The sequence below is a fragment of the Odocoileus virginianus genome, chromosome 3 (assembly GCF_023699985.2).
Source record: "Odocoileus virginianus isolate 20LAN1187 ecotype Illinois chromosome 3, Ovbor_1.2, whole genome shotgun sequence".
NCBI classification, from domain to species: domain Eukaryota; kingdom Metazoa; phylum Chordata; class Mammalia; order Artiodactyla; family Cervidae; genus Odocoileus; species Odocoileus virginianus.
The window spans coordinates 63,937,153-63,964,951 of record NC_069676.1 but is presented as its reverse complement, the minus strand read 5'-3'; the positions used below and the strand labels follow the sequence as shown (position 1 = coordinate 63,964,951).

At 40.6% G+C, this 27,799-nt stretch overlaps 1 protein-coding gene and 1 long non-coding RNA gene across 4 annotated transcripts in view; one reads left to right on the top strand and one right to left on the bottom strand.

Annotated features, from left to right (window-relative positions):
• LOC139034442 (uncharacterized) overlaps positions 1-5,262 on the top strand; it is a 79,714-nt gene extending 74,452 nt beyond the window's left edge. For both annotated transcript variants that reach the window (XR_011486944.1, XR_011486945.1), the window contains one exon: positions 1,429-5,262. This is a non-coding gene — a long non-coding RNA (uncharacterized lncRNA). The remainder of the gene's footprint in view (positions 1-1,428) is intronic.
• SGCD (sarcoglycan delta) overlaps positions 1-27,799 on the bottom strand; it is a 611,526-nt gene that overhangs the window by 43,225 nt on the left and 540,502 nt on the right. The gene's annotated exons all lie outside the window — the stretch shown is intronic.

The window sequence follows — 27,799 nt, the reverse complement described above, 5'->3', positions numbered from 1 at the left end:
TTTAGGAACAAAAGGTACCTTTGGGTGAATTAGAAGATAAACCTCTCTAGAAGAAAGTACTTTTGGGTCAGGCGCTGCAGGGGGCCCTCTGCTGGATCCCCTCTGATTCTTGGAAGCCTTGATTTCACTCCTGGGTTCAAAACCCACAAGTGGACACCATGTCACCCGGCCTTCACAACCATTCAGAATGACTTATAGCACTGGCCACCTGCTGCCTCTGTACCCTCTTGCTGGACAGTGCTGTCTTTGGTCACTCTGTCTTAGCCACATCAGTTACCTTGCTGTTTGCTGAACACACCAAGCTTGCTTCCACTTCAGGGCCACTCTCCCCCTTGAAGACCTTGTGAGGATGGCCATGACCAGTGGATGTTCTGAAAACTTGCCTTGATCTAGAAGAACCATTTAAAATCCTGGGTCCTGGCTATCTCCTCCTCATAACCTTAACACTACTAGAAGTTCTGATTATAGAGATTAACACCATCTACCACTAACTGCAATTCGGTGCTGGGCCTTGCATTTAGGTGCAGTTCCCTCATAATTTACTAAGGGAATACGATGTACTAGGTTCACTAGGCAGCAGTGTTAGAGCAGAATCTTGTCTTCATACAGGTTACAGTCTGTGATAGTTAATTTTATGTGTCAATTTGGTTAGGCCAGGGCACCCAGACATTTGCTCAAATGTTACTGCTGATCTTGCTGTGAAGGTATTTTTTTCAAATGAGGACTAATGTATCAGTAGGCTCTGAGCAGAGGAGATGACTCTTCATAATGTGGGTGGGCCGCATCCCATCATCACAGGCCTTAAGAGCAGAAAAACATGAACCTCCCTGGAAGAGGAGAGAGCTCTGCCAACAGGTTGCTTTTGCACTCGAACTGCCACTCTTCCCTGGGTATCCAGCCTGCCAGCCTACCCTGCAGAGTTTGAACTTGCCAAGCCGCCATGGTGTGAACCAGTTCCTAAAAATAAACCTCTTTCTTACCATGCACCTATCCTCCGGGTTCTAATTCTATGGAGAAACCTGACTCATACACAGTCTAAGGAGAAAGATCCATTTAAAAGTCGTTACTTTACAGTATTGTAGTGGTTTTTGTCATATATTGACATGAATCAGCCATGGATTTACATGTATATTGTAAAGTAATTAGCCTCCAACTAATAAAAATAAATGAAAAAAAAAGTCATAACCATCAATGAAAAATTAGGACGACAAATACGACTAAGGAGAAATGCACAGGGTTAAAGAAATCCACATTAGGGAGATTTGCCCTCATTAGGGAGGGCATAGAAGGCTCTCCTAAAGGGGCAACTCTTGAGTTGTGATGTAAAGGATAAGGAGGTGTCAGGAGGTGAAGGAGGGGTCAGGAAAGAGCACTACAGAAAAGAATTTGTGAAAAGACTTGTGGCCTTTTTCCTTTTAATCTTTCTAGGACTTGGAGAGAGAGACTGCTATCATCCCTGTTTTATGGATGGAAAAAAAAAAAACACCCAGAGGTGAAATACCTTGTCCAAAGCCAGAGGGGTCGATGTGGCAGAGCTGGAATTGGGGACTGACCTTGGACTCCAAGCTGCGCTCTGAACCCCCAAGCTTCCGTGCGCCATGCAGTGTTCCCCAACCTTTTTGGTATTGGCAATTAGTTTCGTGGAAGACAATTTTTCCACAGACCCCAGGGTTAGGGGAGTAGTTTTGGGATGATTCAAGTTCATTACATTTACTGTGCACTTTATTTCTGTTATTATTACATCAACTTCACCTCAGATCATCAACCATTAGATCCTGGAGGTTGCGGACCCCTTTCCTAACGGATGCAGCTTAAAAGGTGGTGATATTTTCAGTCCATTCACTTATTCCCCCTGCCTGCTCCATACATAAACACTCTGGGCCTTGTGCTAAATATTGGGTGTTCAGAGATGAACATGAGACAGAATTTAGGGAAACAGACATCTCTGTTTCAATGCAGCTTACATGGATGAGACCTCCTTTTCAAGAGGAACAGAGAAGGTGTGATGGAGTAATAAGTGCCTTTGAGCTACGCTTTGAAAAATGCTGTTTCAATTGTCCCAAGATTTGTTTTAATCAGATATGGTGAGCCACATTGAAATGGCTGTCATGAAGGAAGATGCTTGCTATATATTCACAGATTCCCTAGAAACAGGAGGCGTGACATGCCACACAGGGGAGGCAAAGGGAGTGAGGGAAAGCCGTGGGCAAGAGCCTTCACTCGGGTTTCTACGGGAAGAAATGGGCAAGACAGAAGACGGGCGGCGAGTCTGAATAATCTCGGCAGATCCCTAGGGCACGGGAGCTGTCTCTAGGTCTCTGGAACCGGGCCCCGACAGCAGGGAGTGTTCCAGAATATAAAGCCTGACAAAGCAAGGGGCAGACGGCAGGTATGGACTCTAGATTGGTTGGTTTGCACAGGAAAGATGTCTGCTTGCACGCAGGTGAACTATATCTTGTCTCTAGGAATTAGCCACCTCTGAGATGAGTGGTCCTAGCAAGGCCCAGTGATGTCAAAGCATCAGATACAAAAAATAAAGACGGGGTTAATATAGAAGCAGAGGAGCAGGCGTGGGCAAGGCAAGCTGAGTCACACACAGAGCCACCGGAGCGAACGGAAGCCTGGGGTTAAGGGGGCCAACACTGCAGGGTGCCGCCGGAGAAGAGCACGCACAAGGAAGGGTGGGCGTTGGAATTGGAATGAAGTACCTCCAGGAGGAACCGAGATTTTTTTTTCCTCCTAGTAATGAGGCACTGTTAAAGGCTGCACAATTAGACTTATTGGTTAAGAAACAGAATGTGTGTCTTGGAGGCATCCCATATAAAATGACCCACTGGCAACCAGCCTAGCTTTTCCGAGCATCGCTTTAAGTGGAACTCCTTCAGACTCTATTGGCTCTCAACCTGACATTCAGGTAAATGCTTTCAATATCTTCCTTTTAGAAATATCCAACATATTAATTTCACACACAAGGAGAAATCATATTAAATCTCACCACATAATTAGCCAAACCACAAAGACATATTCTGAAACAAAGATGATTTACGTGGTTTTCTAATTAACCCTTGAAAGGTTTAATTAAAAAGCACAATTTGTAGGGAACCTGTCTAGGAGGAGTTGGAGCTTTAACTTCCTGAGGGTGTGCTCTCAGAGCATCCCCATTCCTCTCCATTCAGGGTGGAAAGAGTAGCTGCAATAAAGGCACACCTCCCTCACATGGTACTGTCTGGGAGACAAAGAGGTAAGGAGCTGCCTTTTTAGGGAACAACTTAAAACTGCCTACTGCCTCAGTGCAGGAGACGCAGAGGACACATAGGCAAATGGGCAACTTGGCAAACAGAAGATAACAGTGCAATCAGATGGAGCAGTTCCTCCACGTCCAGCTCTGTGCTGGCCACTTTGCAGAGATACCGCAATGTTCCTCAGAGCTCCTGTGTGAGATACATGGTGCTAGTCCTGTTTTCCAGATGGGAACACTGAGGTACAGAGGTGTGAGGCAGAGCTAAGGCACTGTCTGACTTCAGTGATGTCACTTCATCATATTCAAGTACCCCCTGGAAATCAGGGAGAAGCTAGGGAGTGCAAGAAGAGAAAACCTGCATTTATTAATACACCTGGCTGAGATACTTCCAGTCTCAGGTTCACTTTCCTAAAAAGGGGATGACAAAGCCTTGGAATGTAGCTGTGAAGCCCAATAAAAGGACGCATGTGAGCCTGACACGGGTGAGCATAGCAGCGGTTTCAGTTACTGTAAATTCTTCTGCCTGTGCTGTCATTATCAACATCAGGCAGGCTTAGTGGGTCCCTTTGACATGGAGGTGTTTAGGAGCATGCGGGGTAGCTTACAGACCAATCCAAATGGAAGAGAATTAAAAGAGGCTGTGTTTCAAACATTTCTAGCTAAAAAGAGTATTTTGCAGAAATGATATTAGAACCAACATTGCTTCTTCAAAACATGTTGTCAGTGCTCTACTTAAAACCATACAAAAGCTTCCTAAACCCACTTTAGCGTTACTTTCCAAATCCTCCCTTTGGCTACATCTGAGACCCTGCAGAATCTGGCCTGCCTGCCTCATCTTGCACCACTCTTGCCTTGCTAAGTGGTAAAGCGAAGCAGCCCTTTGGCATGATGGTCCCTTTTCTGTATCTCAGATGAGTACTCCATCTATGCCAGGCGGTATGCAAAGGACCGATATGTGCATGATCTCAGTTAATCCTCACGGCAGCCTGATGTGGTGGGTGCTAATGTTATCTGTGCTTTACAGATGTGGAAACTGAGGCCCTGACAGGTTAACTAACTGGCCTAAGACATCGTAGTTAATAAGTGACAGGATGATCATTCAAACCCAGGCATTACTGCATCACAGCCCAAACACTTAAACTTTACCCTCTCTGGTATCCCCAAAGTTTGACTTTGCCTGGCTCCCAGAGTTACTCCGAGTAGATATTTATTAAGTGAGGACAGACTGATGGGGAGATGGCAACATGGATTAGTCACTCAGGCTCGGAAGAAGCCAGCGAGAAGAGCAAGCCAAGTCTGAGCCCCCGAAGGAGACAATGAGTAAATTCTAAACATACCAGCAAGACGTGTCCACCTCTCTTTGCAGCTGTCTCCTGCATAATCATCACTGAGTTTGAAATTTGACTTCACCAACCAAACAGCCCTTCACTGATGAGCATCTGCCAGCCTTAAAGGCTATAATCTCCTGTCCTTTCCATTTCTTCTACTCAATTTCTGATGATTCCATTGAGGTTAATCTTCGTTGTTCATCTTACCTATCTCCGACCTTCTTCTTTCCTTCATTACTCTTTAATTTAGGTCCAAGACAAGTGACAGGCAATCCGAGGAATGAGCAGATGTGTAACAGGTTTTCAGTGCAGCTTCACCACCATGTAGGCTGTGGCTGTGAACCAAATATCGGCCTTCACAGCTCAGTGAGTGCTGTCCTGGGCCTTCAGGACTATGAGAAATATAATACCTTTTTCTCTAGTCAGCAGTAGCAAAGCACAGACATCCAGCCCCAAGTACTCACAGATGTATATATAGTTCTCACGAGTCTGACACCAATGGCCTGGGATGAACTTAGACAAGTAGCCAAGAAAAAGGATTCATCAAAAGGGTACACACTCTTCAACAAAGATCTGTGTTTTGTTTGAGTGGCTTGATTTGAAAACAATACAAAAACAAAGATATGCTTCAAGCAAACATCTGGAAGGTCTACTTGATATAATCAATAAAAGTTGGTATGGAATCCTTTAGAAGGTCTCACTAGATTAATACACACAGTTGATTCTCATTATTCATGACAGCTATGTTCTGCAGAGTCACAATGAATACTGAAATATCAAAAACTGAACCACTATTCCTAGGGGAAATACAGTTTCGGTTCCTACAAACATGTCGTCATAACAATTCTTTGTCAGCTGATCAAAACAGTATCCTGATTTATGTTTAAAGACAGTTAATATACATATAAATATTGAATATATTTATTTACATTGAGCTCATGGGCAGCACTATAACTCATGTCTGGTGAAGTTTATCTGATATACATCTTTTCTCTGCAAGGTACATCACAGCATTCTATGCTTAGGAACACTAGCTAGCACTTCAGTACTATGCTTGGAGGCCAACTTAAATAGCAAAATCACTTTTAAAAAGTGGCAATACAGAGACCACAAAAAGGATAGCTGTTTCTAGCATGAGAGTTAAAATAATAAGGCAGAGACTTGCCTAGGCCAGCCTCCACTGAAACATGTGCATTTGAGTGACTCAGAGTTTTCACCACTCTTCATACACCCATGAAATCAACAACACATAGTGATTTTTGAGTTCCAAATAAATTTTACGTGAGTAGGTGAATTCACAAATAGGGGATCCAAGAATAATGAGGATCGACTGTAAGTATTACTCTCAAGCTTGAGATTCCTTTTATATATGTTGGCATGAAGAGGTAACTGGAATATTGACCTGACAGGATCGAGGACCTGATCCATGAATAGTACAGTGATTTAGCTCCTTAAGCTTTTGTGGGTTGGTGAAGGGAGAAGGCCAGGGCCAGCAGGTGATGCACATCCTATTGCTTAGGTGAGAAAATACTAGAGGTCAGTTAAGGAAGTCAAGTGCTTATGGACATTTTGGGGAGTCTCTCCAACTCACATTGGCCCGCTTTCCTTTTTAACTGCCTGGTGATCCCTAATCATAGAAGCTAAGCCTGTATTTCTATAATGATTCACTCATCATTGAGTACCTACTGTGTGTGGCCAATGTCTAAATGATGAGAATATGGAGGTGAACAAGCTCCTCATGAAACTTACATTCAAGCTTGGGGTAATAAGCAAGCAAACAAGATAGTTTCCCTTTATCTTAAATACCATGAAGGAAGCAGTGAGGGGACAGCATGGAGAACCAGGCTACTCTGGAAAAGGGGTGGGGATGTCTCTTAGAAGGAACCTGTAAAAGGGCATGCCAGCCTAAGAGAGAGTACGTGGGAGCACAGGGACATGGTGTGCACCATGATGACACAGGCTCATCCTGCCACACAGAAGGAGGAGCAATGAGGGCAGATGAAGCAGAGCTCAGATCCTAGCTTAACTGTTTCCTAAAAAATTGGATTCTGGGCCTTAGCTTCTGTGAGAAACCCAGTAAGCTTATAATACATTTTCCCCCCTTAACATGAGTGTAGTTTCTTATATTTGCATTCAACACTTTCCACATAACAGAAAAGTTGATTGGAATAGGTAAGTAGGAACATTACCTTGGCTAGGAAAATAAACTTTATCAAAAATGAGTTGATAAATAATGACTATCTTATTTGCCTCCGTAACACTCCCAAGTGCAAATAGCTCATAGATGTTTCTTAAGACCTGCCAAGCCTGTAGAGTTACCCCCTCCTGTGACAACTGGCCAGACTATTAGGCTATCATACTTCTGCAGAGATACTTATTTATGATGTATTTCACTTTGGGGAGTTTCAGGAAGTCATTAAAATATAAGACCTGATAAAAAGAAATGCATGTACTGGATTAAAGTTAAAATAGTAGCTTCCAGGGATCTCTCACTGAGCAAGGCCAGGTGAGGGCTTGGGGACAACCTTTCCCTGAAGGCTCAGCAAGAGGTAAAACACGGCAATTACCAGTGCCAACAGACAGGGTCATCCTCCAGCAACATATAATGGATTGAAAGTCCTTATGTTGATGCTGATGGCTGCCAGAGCTGCATGCATCAAAAGCTACTTTCCCCCTCTACTTCATTTTCCCACTTATCTCTGCCTGTTCTATGAGGGTGATATTGAAAGATACATTTGTAGGAACTTAATGTTCACTTGGCAGGAAGCCATCCATACTGCCTTTAGCAGTGTTGACTAGGCAGGGTATTCTAGAACTCTACCTTTGCAGGGCAAATACTGCAAAGCACCCCAGAATATTGCTTTGGATTTAGAAAGTGAAGGTACTTTTTGAAGTACTTGGTATAATCAAGTGATTTTACCTCCCCCGCCCCATTTTTTTTTTTTTTTTTCTGAAAAACTCTTTTCTTCTAAGGGTGTTAGGATTGGCAATGGCATCCAACCATTATATACTGTGCATATATCCTTCACTAAGCCTTGATCTACACAGAAATATATGCATCTTTTGAAAAAAAAACTTAAACCTCCTGGCTTTGTTTACTATTATTCTTGAAGCCAATAAGAGGGGTTGGAGGAAAGAATCTTCATATTCCAGGCACTTTATCATCTGGTCTAGATCATTTCCTTATGATCCTCAGTGGACAAAAATGACAAAGAAATGGAAGTTTAAGAAGCAGAGCCCCCCACCAGGTACCCCCACACATTCCCCAAATCCCACAGTTGCAATATTATATAAAGGTTTTGGATTGCAGTCTGGATTTTTTACTCCTTGCTTCTCAACCTCTTCAATGAAAAGTCCCTGATGGCTGGGAGATGTGAAGTTGAATTTTAGAGATGTAGTTGGCTTTTCATGTTGATTCCCTTCCCAAATCCGTAGAATAAAGTGGAAATAATACAAGCAGAAGGAAGTCTCGATGGTTCCCTCCCAAGCCCAAAATGAAGATAATCAAGAAGTTTCTTGTCTGGCAGTGTTGCTGATAGGTAAAAAAGGGAGAAACAATAGTTGTGTAATATTCACCCTTTATACAAGTTGTAGTTCAGGGGAAGGAAGAAAAAAAAAGCCAGAAGCTTCCCCAGAAGCTCTCAGGCATGCATGATAATTTTAACCCTTTTCATATTGCTTTGAAGTCTTTCCCAACATTTCAATCTTCTCAATCTTTCTTTTGCAGAAAAGAAAACCCCTTTCCCCGTCCCTTTCCAGGTTTCTCCCAAGGTAGATCTGATGAAGCATTGAGCCACTCTGACTCTAACTGCTAAATTCATGTAGATTCTCTCACTACACTATTGTTTGCACAGAGAGGATGTTCATTATCAGGTAAATGAGGAAGGGGGAAAGTAGGACCAACTTAACTTCATGGAAACCCTCTGCTCCTTTTGAACGAATTTCAAATGATATTTGTAGCTAGCTCATTTCTGTATTTTCTGTGGAAATACTCTGTGATTTCAAGTTCTTCCCTACTGTTTGTCATCACATGATCTTTGTGACCTCTGCATACTGTCCTGAGTTTAGGGTTAGCACAAATTCATTATATCTACTAATCTACTCTGACAGTTTTTCCATCTACTCAATTCTGCCCGTCCAAAAACCAAAAAATGAACTGATAAACAAATTCCACAAGGTAGCAGGATACAAGATGAACATACAGATCAGTTGTATTTTGTTATATGAACAATGAAATATCAGAAAGGCAATGTAAAATTGTCTCTCTTAAAATCATACTAAAGAAATAAAATTCTGAGGAATAAACTTGACCAAAGAGGTGAAAGACTTATATCCTGAGAATAAAAGAAACTAAAAATGATTCAAAGAAATGGAAAGATATCTCATGCTCTTGGATTAGAAGAATTAATACTTTTAAAATTACCATACTACCCAAAGCAATCTACAGATTTAATGTGATTCCTATCAAACTACCCAGGACATTTTTTGCTGAATTGGAACAATAATCCTACATTCCTTGTCCCAAAGAAGATAACCAAGGAGTCAGTATAATAAAAACAACAGAAAGTGAAAGAAAGTGAAGCCGCTCAGTTGTGTCCGACTCTGCAACTCCATGGACTGCAGCCTACCAGGCTCCTCCATCCATGAAATTTTCTAGGCAAGAGTACTGGAGTGGGTTGCTGTTTCCTTCTCCAGAGGATTTTCCCCACCCAGGGATCAAACCCGGGTTTCTGGCATTGTGGACAGATACACTACCAAAAAACAACAGTGTTTTATCTAAAAACCATTATATACCAAAAGTTCTGAATTCATTTTCTCTTGGTTAAAAAGGTAGAAGTAACACCAGTAACCCCAATAAGCACCAAGAACTAGCAACAACATGACTTTATCCTTGTCTTAAAATGGTAGAGTGGAAAAGGGAATGGCTTTGCTATTTTATTATTTAATGTCTCTCCTAAAATTATGCCCAGTGACACGGCAAGAATTCTACACTTTGGGAAACACTGACTCGTACAATCTTCTATTGTTGAAGAAACTATAACTTAGAGAAGGGAAGTGCATTGTTTATGAATGACACAGCCGAACTCTGAAACCCTTTCTAAAACCTTAATTAAGTGCTTTTTCAAGTACACAACAATTTTCATTTAAAAAAAAAAATGACATTTAAAGGTTATTTTTCAGGTTCCCTGTCATGATCGTTTACTGTTATCGATTCAACCTACATCATTAATGGCTTGTTCAATAATCTAGCTCAGAATTAGTCTCATGTTAAGATTATCTATAAAAGCAAGAAAAATATAACTGCTTATTATAAAATATAAACTAATATTTAGAAGCAAGGAACAAATATTTCACATTCAGTTCATTGTGTTCTTTTTGAGCTTTCATTTGATTCTGTCCATTTTGATCTTATTCTTTAAGTTACCTGGAATAACCATAACACCTGTTATCTAAAATAACCATGACATTTTTCTTGTTAAAAGAGAAAAGATGGATCCTTATTGTAAGATCTGACAGTACACTAAAATATGTAAAAATTGAGTACATTTAGGGACTGAGAGTACTAACTAAAACAAAGGAAATGGAGGTGAATGCATGAAGCCAGATAACGTGTTCCATGACATACTGGTTGTCAAAGATTTATAATATATTCTTTGTACCACACTAGTCCACAGACAAGAATAGATGGAAAGACCAATGAGAACAAGTACTAATTTCTACCCCAAAATGTCTGGCCTTACATGAAAAGATGCTGTACCAAAAGCCTAAGGTTCAGGTATTTGACAGGATAATAGACGGCCTCCTATGATTCTGTAACCCTTCTTTCTATTTAGGTAACAGGTACAGTATTCTATAAAAATTACTTCACATACAGAATGACACAGCAGTATGCAGGCAATAGACAATCAAACTTTTGACATTTGGATGTCAAAAGGACTAGTTAGAGCAGAAACAATGGGTCTCAAAGACCAGCTGAAGAGTTAAGGCAACATATCAGCAGACTGAATCAACAATGTTCTGGATAAAGGAAGAAAGGTGTATGTCACAAGAGGAGAAGAAGGATAGATAATGAAGAATTCACGACTGTTCCCTAGTAGTTATTTCCTGCCCCAGCAAAGTCCAAGTGCAGGAAGGGGCAGAATATTGAAGCCTCCAGCTAACTCTGGGCAGTTTGAGAGCAGAGAGACCATCTACCCTCATCCCCCTTCCTAGGAAAGGCTAGCAAAGTATCAAGAATCCGACAAGAAATGACTGCCTGAGGGATCCCACAGACAGACTGAAGGCATCTCAGCGTGCTTCTGAGCATAACACCGGAGGAAGCAAGATGTCCCACCACCTAAAGGCAGCAGGAATGTGACACAGATGAATGGACAAAGGGAAGGTCTCACTGCCAGGATTAGGGGATGCAGTTCTATCCCACCAGCACCCGTGGCCGAGGATCAGGAGAAATAAAGGCGTCTTGGCAGCTGTCAGTGCAGGTGGAGAATGACAAGGACTCAACTGCCACTACCCAGCAGTCTTGTCACGTTATTGGTACTCCTACCTTAACTGAGACACAAAACCAGAGCCAAAACGGTGAAAGATAGTGATATCCTCAATTAAATAACCACTTTATACGATCCATAAGAATAGAGGTTCTAGGCAAGTGAAAAAAAATCATCTGCTTTTTATTCCAGGTTGGAAATGACACCTGCTATGTTATATACATATGTTTCCCTGGTGGCTCAGATGGTAAAGAATCCGCCTGCAATGTAGGAGACCTAGGTTCTATCCCTGGGGTGGGAAGATCCCCTGGAGGAGGCATGGCAACCCACTCCAGTGTTCTTGCCTGGAGAATCCCATGGACAGAGGAGCCTGGTGGGCTACAGTCCATAGGGTTGCAGAGTCGGACAGGACTGAGCACAGTACAGCACACAGCACAGATACATATAATTTGAGATGATTTACCCAGAAGACAGATGATACACTATACTGTAGTATCTTTCATAGAAATGGGGGAAATTAAGGGTTTAAATATACCCTTCAACTGGCTTTTACTTTAGAATCACTGACAAAATTGAATATGATTGCTCCAGGTTGATTGGGGTATTTTAGCAAACACATTTGAAATCACTGTGAATAGAAACAAGGCACTACAAAACAGTGGTGAAGGGCAAGATCTAAGTCACATCATTATTAAAGGACGGGCCAAGACACAAAATCAAATATTAAAGTTCCTTAAAGTAAAGTAATAAGGGACTAGTCAATACCTGTGATCATGGACTCATGACAAAGGAACTCATCTTCTTTGAGAGGTATGCAGTGTCTATGCAGAATCGATGCAAGCTAGTCACACACAGCTCATTGCCAACACTCCAAATATTGAGTTTTTCCTAATTAGTACTGGCTGAATTTCTCTGACCTTCAGGTAGGAGGGGCTCACAAGGCTATCTTTAAACTGAGAGGATAATCACACTTCAGGTGCTGCGATATCCATTTAATGAAGCCTTGGTTTGTATCAGTGGGTTCAGGCTAAATTATGCCGCAGTAACAAGGGTCCAGAATTTCAATGGCTAAAAAAGACAATTTGTTGATCTTGTGGCAGAAGGGAAAAGAGAAAATGGCAGAATCAAGCAATGGCTCTGAAAGTTTCTGCTCAGAAGTAGCATTTGTCACTTTTGCTCACTCTTCATTGTTCAATGCAAATCATGTGATTCTTGACATGTGCAAGGTGGTGTAAACCTCCAGGGAAGGGAGACAAGTATCTTTTACAATATACAATTTACCTTACATATCCTGGGAATGAGATAGTTAGATGGCATCACCAAATCAATTTACATGAGTTTGAGCAAACTCTGGGAGATAGTGAGGACAGGGAAGCCTGGTATGCTGCAGTCCATGGGGTTACAAAGAGTTGGACACAACTTAGTGACTGAACAACAACTATGAACAACAAAAATCTTTATTTCTATTGTCACAAGTGGATTTCTTTAGCAAGCTACACTAAAATTATTATAACAAAAGGTGGCTCTATTTAGAAACTGGAATTTTATCTTGTGAGAAGAGAAATATCTACTAGCATTTGATATATAGAAGTTTTTTAAAAAGTATGCTGAATCCTTAAAATGCATAGATTATTATAAGTCAAAGCCCTTCAATGAAGAATAAAAATGTCATCTCTCTTCTTCCAATCTATCTCAACTTTCACATCAGATTTGGTTCCTTGGGTTGATATTATAACAGGGAGAAAATAACAGGTATGTTTATGAGGCTAGTACTTCAGAATTTTTTTAAAGGGTAAACTACCTTCAGATGAATGGTGATACCTTCAGGATGACTACATTTTAAAAAAATGTGGGAAAGCAAGGTGAGATAAGACAACCTTCTTAAACGAACAACGCAAAGAAATAGAGGAAAACAATAGAATGGGAAAGACTAGAGATTTCTTCAAGATAACTGGAGGTATCAAGTGAACATATCATGCAAAGATAGTCTCGATAAAGGACAGAAAAGGTAAAGCCCTAAGAGATGAAAAAGAGCTGGCGAGAATACACAGAACTATATAAGAAAGGTCTTACTGACCTGAATAACCACGATGGTGAGGTCACTTACCCAGAGGTGGACATCCTGGGATGTGAGGTCAAGTGGGCCTTAGGAAGCATTACTACAAACAAAACTAGTGGAGGTGATGGAATTCCAGCTCAGCGATTTCAAATCCTAAAAGATGATGCTGTGTAAGTATTGCACTCAAAATGTCAGCAAGTTTGGAAAACTCAGCAGTGAACAGAGGGCTGGAAAAGGTCAGTTTTCATTCTAATCCCAATTAAGGGCAATGTCAAAGAATCTTCAAACTTGTACAATTGTGCTCATTTCACATGCTAGCGAGGTTATGTTCAAAATCCTTCAAGCTAGACTTCAGCAGTTACATGAACCAAGAGCTTCCAGATGTACAACCTGAGTTTCAAAGAGGTAGAGGAACCAGAGATCAAAATGCCAACATTCGTTGGATCATGGAAAAACTAAGGGAATTCCAAAAAAAAAAAAATCTACTTCTGCTTCATTGACTGTGCTAAAGCCTTTGACTGTGTGGATCACAACAAACTGTGGAACATTCTTAAAGAGATGGGAATACCAGATAACCTTTCCTGTCTCCTCAGAAACCTGTATGCAGGACAAGAAGTAACAGTTAGAACCAGACATGAAACAACAGAATGGTTCAAAATTGGGAAAGACGTACAACAAGGCTATATATGGTCACCCTGCTTATTTAACTTCTACGCAGAGTACATCATGTAAAATGCTGGGTTGGATGAAACACGTGCTGCAATCAATATTGCCAGGAAAAGTATCAATAACCTCAGACATGCAGATGATACCACTCTAATTTTGCAAAAAGTGAAGAGGAACTAAAGAGCCACGTGACGAGGGTGAAAGAGGAAAGTAAAAAAGCTAGCTTGAAACTCAACATTCAAAAAACTAAGATCATGACATCTGGTCCCATGGCAAATAGAAGGGGAAAATGTGGAAGCAGTGACAGACTTCATTTTCTTGGGCTCCAAAATCACTGTGTATGGCGACTGTGGCCATGAAATAAAAAGACTCTTGTTCCTTAGAAGAGAAGCAACGACAAACTTAGACATCATGTTCAAAAGCAGAGATATCACTGCTAATAAAGGTCCATATAGTCAAAGCTATGTTTTTTCCAGTAGCCATGTACAGATGTGAAAGTTGGACAACAGAGCAGGCTTAGTGCTGAAGAATTGATGCTTTCAAACTGTGGTACTGGCGAAGACTGGAGAGTCCCTTGGACTGAAAGATCAAACCAGTCAATCCTAAAGGAAATCAGTTCTAATATTCATTGGAAGGACTGATGCTGAAGCTAAAGCTCCAATACTTTGGCCACCTGATGCAGAGCTGACTAATTGGAAAAGACACTGATGCTGGGAAAGATTGAAAGCAAAAGGAGAAGGGAGAGTATGAGAGGGTTAGATAGCATCACTGACTCAATGGATATGATTTTTAGCAAACACTGGGAGATAGTGGAGGACATAGGAGCCTGCATGCTGCAGTCCATGGGGTCACAAAAAGGTGGACACATCTTCGGACTGAACACCACCGCCATCAGGCTTTCACTGTATTTTAATGATATGCAATTTAGACCACCATTTAAAGCAATAGACATGAAGATAGAGCTGCCCAGGTGGTGATAGTGGTAAAGAACCTGCTGGCCATTGCAGGAGATATAAGAGGTTGGGTTTGATCTCTGGGTCAGGAGGATCCTCTAGAGGAGGGCATGCAACCCAGTCCAGTATTCTTGCCTGGAGAATCCCATGGACAGAGAAGCCTGGTTGGCTACAGTCCATGGAGTCGCAAAAAGTCAGACATGACTGAAGTGATTTAGGACACATGCACAAACATGAAGATACTGACTATATATTAGTGATCATTGTATAATTGATACCTGCTTTATGAACAGACTTGAGTAACCTACTTTCCAATTATATTATAGTATTTGATACTTTGAAAAAATGTTCATAAATAGTTCCTATTTTTTGAACATTTAAAAAAGACCTTGGAGAGGGTGTGGAGAAAAGGGAACCCTCTTATGCTGTTGGTGGGAATGCAAACTAGTACAGTCACTATAGAGAACAGTGTGGAGATTCCTTAAAAAACTGGAAATAGAACTGCCATATGACCCAGCAATCCCACTCCTGGGCATACACACTAAGAACTTGATCTGAAAGAGACACGTGCACCCCTATGTTCATCGCGGCACTGTTTATAATAGCCAGAGCATGGAAGCAACCTAGATGCCCATCAGCAGATGAATGGATAAGGAAGCTGTGGTACATATACACCATGGAATATTACTCAGCCGTTAAAAAGAATTCATTTGAATCAGTTCTAATGAGATGGATGAAACTGGAGCCCATCATACAGAGTGAAGTAAGCCAGAAAGATAAAGACCAATACAGTATACTAACACATATATATGGAATTTTAAAAGATGGTAATGATAACCCTATATGCAAAACAGAAAAAGAGACACAGATGTACAGAACAGACTTTGGGACTCTGTGGGAGAAGGCGAGGGTGGAATGTTCTGAGAGAATAGCACTGAAACAATTATACTATCAAGGGTGAAACAGATCACCAGTCCAGGTTGGATGCATGAGACAAGTGCTCAGGGCTGGTGCACTGGGAAGACCCAGAGGGATGGGATGGGGAGGGAGGCGGGAGGGGGGATCGGGATGGGGAACACATGTAAATCCATGGCTGATTCATGTCAGTGTATGGCAAAAATCACTACAATGTTGTAAAGTAATTAGCCTCCAACTAATTAAAAAAAAAAAAGACCTTTAGGTTAACAAGAGACATCTGTTGTTTCTGTATGCCCCCTATTTATCTAGCCACAGTAAATAGAATTTCTTTAGGGATCTACCCCTTCCTTATATTCAGATAATATGATTTGAGTGGGCCTGTTTTTATGTCCAACTCCAGACATGACCCATTCCTGGCCAATCTGAGCACTGTACTCCCTTGGCAGCACTGATTCAGGAATAAGTATGTGATCCAAGTTAGACTGCTGGGGTTTAATTCCAGGATTTTTATTGAAACCTCTGAGAAAGGATTCTTGCTTTCTTTTTATTTTTTCCTGAGTGAATTAAAGATGGGATGGAAGTCTGGGAGGTATGTTGTCAGAACTAGGGGAGAGCTTTCCAGGGAATGGAACCACGCAAAAGAACCCAGAGCTCAGAAATGGAAAGAGTAAAGTGGAGATTACATTCTACCACTTGAGAGGCTGGATCGAGAAATGTCTGGGCATATCACCTGCCGTGCTTTTCAGCTATGTGAGCTAATCATTACCATACCCAGAGCCCTTGAAAAGTCAGCTTGACTTAGGAGTTCTTTCACTTGCAACCAAAGTTCTTACTAACACATTTGTCTATGTGGTAGACATTTTTCATTTCTCCCTCTGTGGTAATAGACAATGGTCCAAGAAAGAGTGGTGGGTCAGAGTTATAGGGTACCATGTAATTCTAAATAAATTGCAAATGCCATGGTTTGCTCTCAGTGAAGCATTATGGTGAGAGAAGATTATAAAATCCATATTGGTATGGATTTTTTCTCATCTTCATCTCATTATGTTCCTTTATCCTGTGCTTCTATATTGAGAATTCCCTGTTTCTGTATCATCAAGATCCAACACTGAACATGGAACAAATTAGGTACAAGATAAACAGATGAACAAAGGAATGGAATAATATTTCCTATTAAAATTGTTGCCTGTTGTAGTGCAAACTGCATTTAAAGTCAAATCCTTTTATTTCAATAAGTTTTTGCAATATAAGCTATTAAATTCTTAAATATACATTAAAAAGTAATACCATTCAGAAAAAATTCCAAATAGCAGACTTATACTAAATACATGAAGTGTAGGAAATTTCAGGCAGAAGGAATAACTTAAGTTAAAAAAAAAATAACAGTATGGACAAACTCAGGGGCATATATTTCAAGGTACAGAATCATTCAGTATAGATTTAAAAGTAATAATTTTTTTCTGTTTAAAACATTTAAAAGTATCTCTTTCATAGTTTTCAATAGGTGAAGAGTCTGGGATTTCACATGACTTGGAAGCTAATGAGGTAGCCTGAAGATCATATGATGCTCCTGGGTCAGACACAAGATCATATGATGCTCCTGGGTCAGACACAAGAGATTACTGATGGTACTGCAAGCAGCATAAATATCATCATACCACTGACAATCTCCCTTATCCTAAGTCTCATGGGTGGGAGCGGCACAAAAAATGGTCCCGATGGACGTCTGCAAGTGCAGTGCCCTGTCTTACAAGAGAGGAACCCTGAACTTAAGGAACTCAAATCATCTTAAATGGGCAGCAACTTGCCTGTCCTTTGCCCTGGAGAGAGATCTTCATTATACTACTGGACAGTAAGCATGGCTGCCCTATGTTTGGGAGGAGACACCTTATTTCCTAAAGCTGTTCACTATGTAAACATCTTTCAGAAAAGAGTTTGGAAAAAATGCACCTAGACTTACAAGACTCACAAAAATACAAGAGACCCAAGAGAATTGTATCCCACTAACCATAACAAAAAACCTAAATTAAAATGGTCTGATTTATTAAACTGTAGAAGTTTAATTTCCCCTCAAACAGATCTCCTGCCATATCAGAAACAGAAGCTGTATAAAGTCATTTTGACTTTGGAGCTTCCTGAAGGATAAAGCACAAAATACTTATTACTTTTATCTCTTTAAACTGAGAAGCATTTCCCAAAGAAAGTTCGATTCTTTCGGCTTTGGTTTCACTAGGTTGTGTTTCAATACATTTCTCTCTGAGTTTGTTTGGGAATGACTTAGGGAAAATACACACATTTTTGCTAGACTATTAACTTGATGCCCAGGTAGAATTTATGATAAAGGGGTAAAAGAGTTCATGGAGAGATGGATGTTCAGCTGAGAAACGAGTTGTTAAGAAGACAGGAAATATAGACCAGCACTTTTAGAAGAGGAAAATTAACTCCAGGCGGGGGAGGGGGGGGTCACTGGAATGAATGAAGCAAATTTTACCCACCCAGCCCTTAAACACTTTTAAACAATAGCTGCAGTGCTGAGTCAACATTTTATTACTAATAGCATCCTGTAATACCCAACACAGACACATCTAGAGCCAGAAAAATATCTGAGAGTTTCAACTGATTGATAAAACCTTTATCTGCATATGCCCCATACATAAATAAGGTAAACGGAGGAAGATCATTGAAGTCCTTGAGAATCGAATCATAGACACAACTCTACTGTGAAGTATACTCAGTCGTGTCTGACTCTTCATAACCCCATGGACAATAGCCCACCAGGCCACACTGACCATGGAATTCTCCAGGCAAGAACACTGGAGTGGGTTGCCTTTCCCTTCTCCAGGGGATCTTCTCGACCGGGGATTGAACCTGAGTCTACTGCATTGAAGGCAGACTCTCTACTGCCTGAGCCACCAGGGAAGGCCAAGACCAAAGATACAACTCTAACATACTCTCAGAAAAAACAGGAAAAAAACACCCCGAAAAACTTGCATTGGTTCTTTGGATTGTCTATCTAATATTTGAAACTTTTTTGGATTTTACCTTTTTGTGAAAGTATAAAGAATTGGGAGTGAATTTATTCAATTCTTTATTTAAAAAACAAACAAGCATAGTCAGTGCATGGAGATGCTCATTTTCTAGCTTTGTTTGTAAATATAAATGACAATGTTGGTTACTACATATCTCCAAGTTCTCAAATTCTAGAGGGTACTGGAACTCCTAGGACTCTGTTCTCCCAGGGCTGAATGTATTATCAAAACATCATTTTAAAGTGAAAATCTAGGTAAATCCCCTTTTACAATTCTTCAGAGGCCTTCCATTTCACTGAGGATGATGCGCTACTTCCTTAAAAGCACTCACTGGTCCTTGAATCATCTGGCCTTCCCTGGGTATCCCTTTCTCTCTTTCTCTCTCTTTAGCCTCCCAGTTAGATGATTTTGAGCAAAGAAGTGGTATGATCTGACTTTGACTAAAATACAGATAGTATCAACAGTCAATTGTGGAGGCAGGAGGATGAGTTAGCAGGTAATTGCAATAATTTGGGCAAGACAGGATGGCAACATGAGTTAAGAGAGCAGTGGTTAGATGCCAGATTTATTTTTAAGAGAGATGCAACAGAATTTTCTGGCAGACTATATATAAAACATGAAAGAAAGAGGAATTTTTTTTCCCTGAGCACCTAGAAGAATAGAATTATCAGTTACTGAGACAGGAAAGATGACAGAAGGTCAGGCTTGGTGGAAAATTAAGAATTTATAGTTAGTAGTTTGAGATATCCATTAGACATTCAATAGGGAGAGTGAGTAACTATGTAGGTATACAAATTTGGAGTTCAGGAGAAAAGTTCAGGGCTAAAGGTAAATAAGTAAGTCATTAGTTTAGAGATGGTATTTAAAACCATAAAGCTGGATGAGATTATCTAGGGAATGATTGTCGATGAGGAGGTTGCAGGGTTGAGTCCTGGGCATAATTATGATTAAAGGGGCAAGGAGATAAGAAATAGCCAAAGACATGGAGAAGGAGAGCCAGCAGATCAGGAGGTGAATCTAGGGAGAAGGTGCCTGAAGGAAAGAGACATTTATAAGAGTGAGGGAGTGATCTATAGTGTCAAATGCTCATAGTAAGAAAAGGACTAGAAACACTGACCATTGGATATGTCAATGTGGAAGTAAGGGGCAGATCCAGCTTTGTGGGGCCCAAGGTTTACATAATTTGAAGACTCTCTTTGAGACAGAGAGATGTAACTTAAGTTCAGGGTCTTGAAAGCACTTGTAAAAATGAGGATCACTGAAGCACAAGCTTTATGAGAGTCAAGGTCAATTCACATCTGGCGATGGTCACTGAAGACTAGAAAGTGTTCTCTGGAGCGGGGAATAAAGCCTACCTGGAAGGGAGCAAGGAAATATGGGAGGACAGAGCGTGGACACAGCCTTTTCAAGACATTTTCTTATAAGGAGGGAAAGAAATGGGATAGCCAGAAGTGATACAGAGGTTAAGGGAAGATTTCTCCTATTCCTTATCTTACTTTTCCTAGCTCAGACATGAGACCACTGATCGGAATGACCCATAGGGGAAAAAGCTGAAGATACAGGTGAGGGGTGGTGGCCAGTTGTTAGACTAATATCCTTGAATGGGATAAGTAAGGGGATGGGATTCAATGCAGGAACAGAGGGGCTGTTTTAATGAGAAGTATGGGCAGTTGATCCCGGCAACTAGAGGAAGGCAGGTGGAAAACACAGGTAGATGTCGTGGTTGAAACGTGTGGCCATTCTTGACTGCATCTATTTGTGTGTGTGTGTTTGTGTGTGAGAGAGAGAGAGAGAGACAGAGAGAGAGAGAGAGAGAGAGAGGGGAAACAAAGCTGCCAGAAAAGAGGCAGGCATAGTGAGGGGCTATTAAAGTTCTGAAGAGAAAAGAATAGTCTGAAGTAACTCTAGGACTATGAGGGAATGGACTAGAGACATGTTGGAATGTTTCTGCTCTGTACCTATAACCCAGCTGAGGTTGGGGCTTGTGACGTTAGCGAGAGACTGGTTAATATGATTGTATATTCTTCTCTGGTGGAGAGTCTGATGCCTCAGAGAAGAAAGAGGGTAGGCAGAGAACCAGATTAACCAAGGATGGCACATAGATAGGGTGGGCAGAAGCAATTGTTAAGCTTACTTTCCACATTTCACCCAGACTGGGTTTCCCTTATTCCCTGAGGCTCTCTGGTCTCTGGCTCTTCCACTAGTTCCCCTTCTAAACACTGCTCCCTACTGTTAATTGGAACAACAGACTGGTTCCAAAGAGGGGAAGGGGTACATCAAGGCTCCCTGTTATTTAACTTATATGCAGAGTACATCATGAGAAATGCTGGGCTGGGTGAAGCACAACTTGGAATCAAGATTGCCAGGAGAAATATCAATAACCTCAGATATGCAGATGGCACCACTCTTATGGCAGAAAATGAAGAACTAAAGAGTCTCTTGATGAAAGTGAAAGAGGAGAGTGAAAAAGTTGGCTTAAAACTCAACATTCAGAAAACTAAGATCATGGCATCTGGTCCCAAAACTTCACGGCAAATAGATGGGAAACAGTGACGGACTTTATTGTTTTGGTCTCCAAAGTCACTGCAGATGGTGACTGCAGCCATGAAATTAAAAGATGCTTGCTCCTTGGAAGAAAAGTTATGACCAACCTAGACAGCATATTAAAAAGCAGAGACATTACTTTTGTCAACAAAGGTCTGTCTAGTCAAGGCTATGGTTTTTCCAGTAGTCATGTATGGATGTGAGAGTTGGACTAAAAAGAAAGCTGAGCGCTGAAGAATTGATGTTTTTGAACTTTGGTATTGGAGAAGACTCTTGACAGTCCCTTGGGCTGCAAGGAGATCCAACCAGTCAATCCTAAAGGAAATCAGTCTTGGATATTCATTGGAAGGACTGATGCTGAAGCTGAAACTCCAATACTTTGGCCACCTGCTGTGAAGAACTGACTCATTTGAAAAGACCCTGATGCTGGGAAAGATTGAAGGCAGGAGGAGAAGGGGATGACAGAGGATAAGATGGTTGGATGGCATCACCGACTCAAAGGACATGAGTTTGAGTAAACTCCGGGAGTTGGTGATGGACAGGGAGGCCTGGCGTGCTGCAGTTCATGGGGTCACAAAGAGTCGGACGTGACTGAGCGACCAAACTGAACTGAACTGAACTGTTAATTCAGCTAATTACTACTTAAATACCAATTCCTCTAGACTCTCAGACTAGACTGTAATAAGCTTCTCGGCCACTCTGACTTCCCTCTTCCATTACAGGTGACCCTTGGTAATTATTTGGTCAATCTATATCTTTCATACATGACATGGGGGCTCTCCAAGGCCAGGAACATGTTTTCCACCCCAACCAATCTTTTTTGGTGACTGGCAGAGCATGGTTACTTGTAGTATAGTCATATGATTCATGTATCCTATGCAAACGCTGTCATTAGAACCGAACTCTGCTTGTTGGGCTCCAGGATGTCAAGACCCAGGAGTGACAAGGGCATCAAGTCAGTGAACCAAAAAAGAGGTGGTGGATTTCTCTATAATTTTCAAAAGCAAATGTGTATATACCTCCAATCAAATAAGATATACTTTTCAATTGAACAAACATTTATGGAACATTCACAGGTGCTGCGGGCTATGCTAGGTGTTTTTATAATTATTATCTCATTTAGTTATTAAAACAAATACTTTGATACATGTTAAGCCTATAGGGATTTAATATCAAAAGAAATCTCAGGTGTGTAGGAACACTACACCCATTCTCTGATTCACAGGAACTTAAGTTACTTAAATATCGAATGATTTGGCTGCTCAGGTATATGCATTTAGGCAGCTCTTTGCTCCACATTTTAACTTGGTGACTGTCAAAACTTAGAGTGCATTAGAATTATTGTAAAGGGTTGAACATATAAAGCCACGTACTATAGACACAATTTCAGAGATTTCCAAAGGTAATTTTTAAAAACTAGAATTTGTTCTCTCAGTCCTGCTGACTTTAAAATCTCATTCTCTTATAATTTTCTCTTCCTTAGGTATAACAACTCAATAGAAGTGCGTTGAATAAGAAAAATAAAATACCTCAATTAGAATAGTTTGTTTTCTGTCAAAACTACTGAATGAAATTATTACTGGGAAGCTATTAGGTATGATAATGGTACAAAGGTGGAGTGCACAGTCTTCTGGAAACAGGTGGGCAAGTGGGTAAATTAAAAGACAATAGTGCAGGCTTCATACAAAGATACAGAGATGCTGGGGACAGCCCAGGAATGGGTGATGCTTTAAGATAAACAGGAACTAACCTGATACAGAGAATCAGGGGGTAAGACTGAGGATGCCAGGTAAAGGAATAACAAGTTTAAAACCACAGGGTATAGGAAAAATAAAATCAGTCATTACAGTTTCTCTAGGAATTTTTTAGGACTAAATTCGCTGAAGGAAAAAACCCTGGATTTCCCCTAAAATTCTTCATATAGAAAATGCCTTCATATTCTTCCTGAGCTTGAACATGTCTTTCTCATCCAAAAGAACAGGACCCAAATGTGTTTTTGCAGTTGGAGTCTACAAGATGAAAGTTGGTGACCAAAAAGTAATGATCTTATGGTTGTAAAAGAAATTTTGCGGTCCTTGTTCTTGGGAAGTTCATTTCACACCAATCTTATGTTCAGCTCATATGAACAAGTTGTGCCATTAATTGAGCAGATGATTCCGACTGAGATGTGGATTATGGGAAAGGTGAAATGTCCTTGGCCACCACTGAACACTCTTGGATATTTCTCATGAGTTCTTTCCCTTGTATCTCAGGGCCGATTTGAAAAAACAAGTTCTGGTGTTGACTTGTCCTTGAAGAAGTAGCTGATTATAGTTCTTGAAGAGTCATTACAAATTCTACTACTTTTTGATGTGCTCAACTGAGAACATGGCCCTAACTTGTGACCCTCTTACTTGCAAGGATATCTCTTGATTATAATGCAAGGTAATTCAGAAAAATCAAGAACAATGGTCTTTTGTTTGTGAAGCAACAGCCAATGGCTTTTAGAGATCAGACAGAGATTCCAATTAGCACCTTGAGAAGCTAAGTAATTTCAAGCTTTAGAAATAGAAAAAAAATTATCAAATTCTGCATGTGGGCACAGATAGTAAAGAATTGGCTTTTTCTTCCAAACTAATTGATTGTGTGATTTTGTGTCATCACTGGTTGTCACTAGCTGTTACAGTAGAACACAGGGTTTGGCAAAGCAAGATGACCAAGAGCATAGACGTGACCCCCAACAAGTTTTCACCTACTTTTACCATTCCACTTTTTTCTACTAAGAAAATAGAGTGGCCCAGGCTATGTCATGATTCCCACAAAAACCTCCACTCTCAATGTCTGCTGCTGCTAAGTCACTTCAGTCGTGTCCGACTCTCTGTGACCCCATAGACGGCAGCCCACCAGGCTCCCCCATCCCTGGGATTCTCTAGGCAAGAACAATGGAGTGGGTTGCCATTTCCTTCTTCAATGCATGAAAGTGAAAAGTGAAAGTCACTCAGTCATGTCCGACTCTTCACGACCCAATGGACTGCAGCCTACCAGGCTCCTCTGTCCATGGGCTTTTCCAGGCAAGAGTACTGGAGTGGGTTGCCATTGCCTTCTCCACTCAATGTCTAGGCAACTATTGTCCACACATTATTGTCTCTGCTTAGTAATACCTTACTCCTAAGTCTACTTAACTAGGAATGAGTTCAGAGTCCTTCATTTTAAATCCAAGTAGAGTCATAAGATGCCATACCTGTTAGAATAAGATAGTGGCAAGACCAACAATCATGGTGGTTGTAGTCCATTCTCTTCTTGACCTTTACATGCAAATATTACTCTTTTATTTTTAAACTACTACTTATTAGATATTTCTTAAGTACCATGTGATATACTAAATGCTTTGCATGTATTTTCTCATTTAACCCCAATATTATAATGAGTCAGATAATGCTGACTTCCCTTTTATATAGATAAAGAAAGTTTATAGAGAGTAAGGAACTTGTCCAAGGGCACCCAGCCATCAGGAGTAGAGTCATGAGTCTGAGGCTGGTGTGTCTCCAAACTGTGTGCTTTAAGACTTTGCTCCTCTGAAACAAATTCGCTGTGCCATCATCAGTTGTGTCTTGTGGTAATGAGTAATTGTCACCAGGGATGCGCAAAGAACAAGCCGAATGCCATCTGTTCAGAGCATTGCAGAAGGGATTACTGCATTAAGTAGCAGGTTGGACCAGGTGGCCTTTAAGGCACTGTCCAACTGATTCTTACATATTGATAAAAGGTTAATATATTTTTTTACACTTTAAATGTCTTTATTTTTTAATTGAAGGATAATTGCTTTATAGAATTGTGTTGGTTTCTGCCAGACGGAAAAATAAATCAGCCATAGGTATACATGTGTCCCCTCATATGTATAGATGATATATTTTCAGAGCTGGACTTGGGATACATAGAATCGGTGGCCATGGTAGAACATTGCGGGTGCCATTAGTGAGGCGGCAGAGGGAAAAGAAAGAAGTGATCACCCAGAGAATTCTTCATTTTTTTCACCACATTATCCCTGCTCCTGGCCTGCTTAAAAATGATCTGTCCTTGTCACTATACTGTACACCTGTGACTTACATAATATTGTACAATGGCTATACTTCAATTTTGAAAATATTGTTGGTCCTGTAAATAAACCTCTCATTCTATTTGATCTTGTCCTGGTGAGTAATTTCATGCCTTGAAAGAAACTATGGAGGATCCCACTAGAGTTGCAGTGAGGTCTGTAAATTATCCTAACATACCACCATGCTACTGTTCTTGTGTTAGAATACAGCACCCCCACCAAGTTGAAAGATGTTCTCTAATTTATAAACAAGCAGGGAGAACAGCAGGATAGCAGAGCTAGGTCAATTATAATAGCAAATGTGGATGATCCACTATCCCCAGAGAAAGCCTTCATTACACACCAATCAAAAATATTAGGATTCTAAAAAAATGAAATGATCCATCTGAATGGTTACATCCCCATCTCTTTCTTTCTCCTCACTTGAGGGTTGAAAACACCTTCTTTGTACCACGCATCAGTTTTTATCCCATAATAGAAAAGTCCTAAGCGATATGTTAGATCATCCATTTGTCTGTGCATCCATCAATCCACTCTTCTATTTTCCAGGCACTGTTCTGAGCACTAGGGATATAATAGTGGACATGATGAAAGTGATTCCTGCTTCCACAAAACTCACAGTCTGGTAAGGAGGCAATTATGATAGAGTGCGAAACAGCTGCAATAAATTTCATGCTATAATATCAGCACATGGCAGGGGCTCTTAACTCACATTTGGCTGGTCCAGGAAAATGTCATGGAAACAGCTAATGTCTGAACTGTTTCCCCAAGGATGACTTGAAATTCTCTATGTCAAATATGTATCTAGGTATGACATTCGGGGGAGAGAGGCAAAAAGTGATGCAGAGTCATGCAGTACAGGAAATGCGAAGGAAGATGACAAAGCATGATGTTCAGGGGACAGAACACCTCCGAGGAGTTTCCATGCACCTCCTCTTACACATAGTCAGGGTCCTGGAGAGCTGTGCCACTTCTTTTATTTTTTTTTTTAATCTAAATAGTTTTAGGCAGCTTTATTTAGACATAATCCACATAGCATAAAATTCACTGATTTAAAGTACACAATTCAATGACTTCTATTATATTTAGTAAGTTGCTACAGTCATCTCTCTCAGAATATCATCATCATCATCATTAAAAAAAAAAAATCCTTAGCAATCACCCCATAAGGCAATTGGTCTTTAAACTTGCATGTAGCCTTCAAGTATAAAAAAGCATAACTGGCAATTGATATCTAATAGGTAGAGAACAAACACCCAGAAACCTAAACTTCTGGAATCAAGGATGGCTTTCCATGTCTGTAAAATCTGTGTGGGTATACACGCACATGGAGAGTGAGCAGCAGGAGAGAGAGGAGTGTTCTAAGAGTCCCCAGGATAAAGAGTCAGAAATTTCACTTTTAGCTCTAGCAGAGACTCTTGTAAGAAGAGGTATATAATTACAAGCGTTGATCTCTTGAGAGAGGGTTTTCTTTTCTTTTGTGGGCTTGATAAGCCAAAGACATGGAATAGCAAGAGGAAAAATATTTGGAAACTCCAAGAATGCATAAGAACAGTTTTCCCACCCAAAATAGCTTAACAAATGGCTGTCAAACAACAAATGGAGGGGGAATATGTTCACAATTTAGATCTTGCCTATGGCCCAGGGCTCTAGAACACTGGTCAAGAAGAACAGGGTCAGCCAACTAAAACTCTAGATAGGTCCTGGGGATGGTTCCAGGACAAAACTGACCACTGCTTAGCTTCTCAGATATCATGAGAGAAAACTAAAGGTCTCAGTGAGTAATTCCAGGTCTTTCTTGGTGTCTGACTGACAATGACTGAGTGGCATAGCTAGGGAGATACTTCTTCTTTCCTGGCTCAAGCTGGACAGTTTCAGAGAGTCTCAAAGTGAGTAGCATCTTAAAATTTCCCAAGTACCAATAACAGAAGATAAATGATTAAAAACTGGATGGTATGACTTGAAAGTCCTCATGGTTGGAGTGATGAAAATACAATGTTTCATGTCACTGGGATAGGTACCAGTGAGTAAAACCAGTGGCTTCTCTCAAGTGACTGGACATGTACTAATGGCCTTGGCCCAGACATCTTCTTCCAAGACAAGAAGACACAGAACTCCTCCCTAAAACTTACATATCTCCATTAACTGATTTATATTAGTCCTTGAAAACTAAACTCAATTACTACCTCTTTATGTAAACCCAACTCTAACCCATGATAATCTCTGCTTTCTCCAAACATGTAGCCCTTACTATATCAGTTCTTTTCCACCAAGAAACTAATTTTCATTGCTCATTTTCATCTCGACTCACAAATTAGTAGTCAGACTCCAGAGGTGGTAGTCTCCTCCAACAGAAGAACATCCTGTATAAATACCTGGTTAATAAAACCCACTGGTGGTTCAAAATCCAGGTTTTGGAGTCAGGATGGCCTTCATTTGATTCTTGGGTCTGCTATTTGGGCAAATGGTTCAGTTTTTCTAAACTCTGCTTTCTAGTTCTA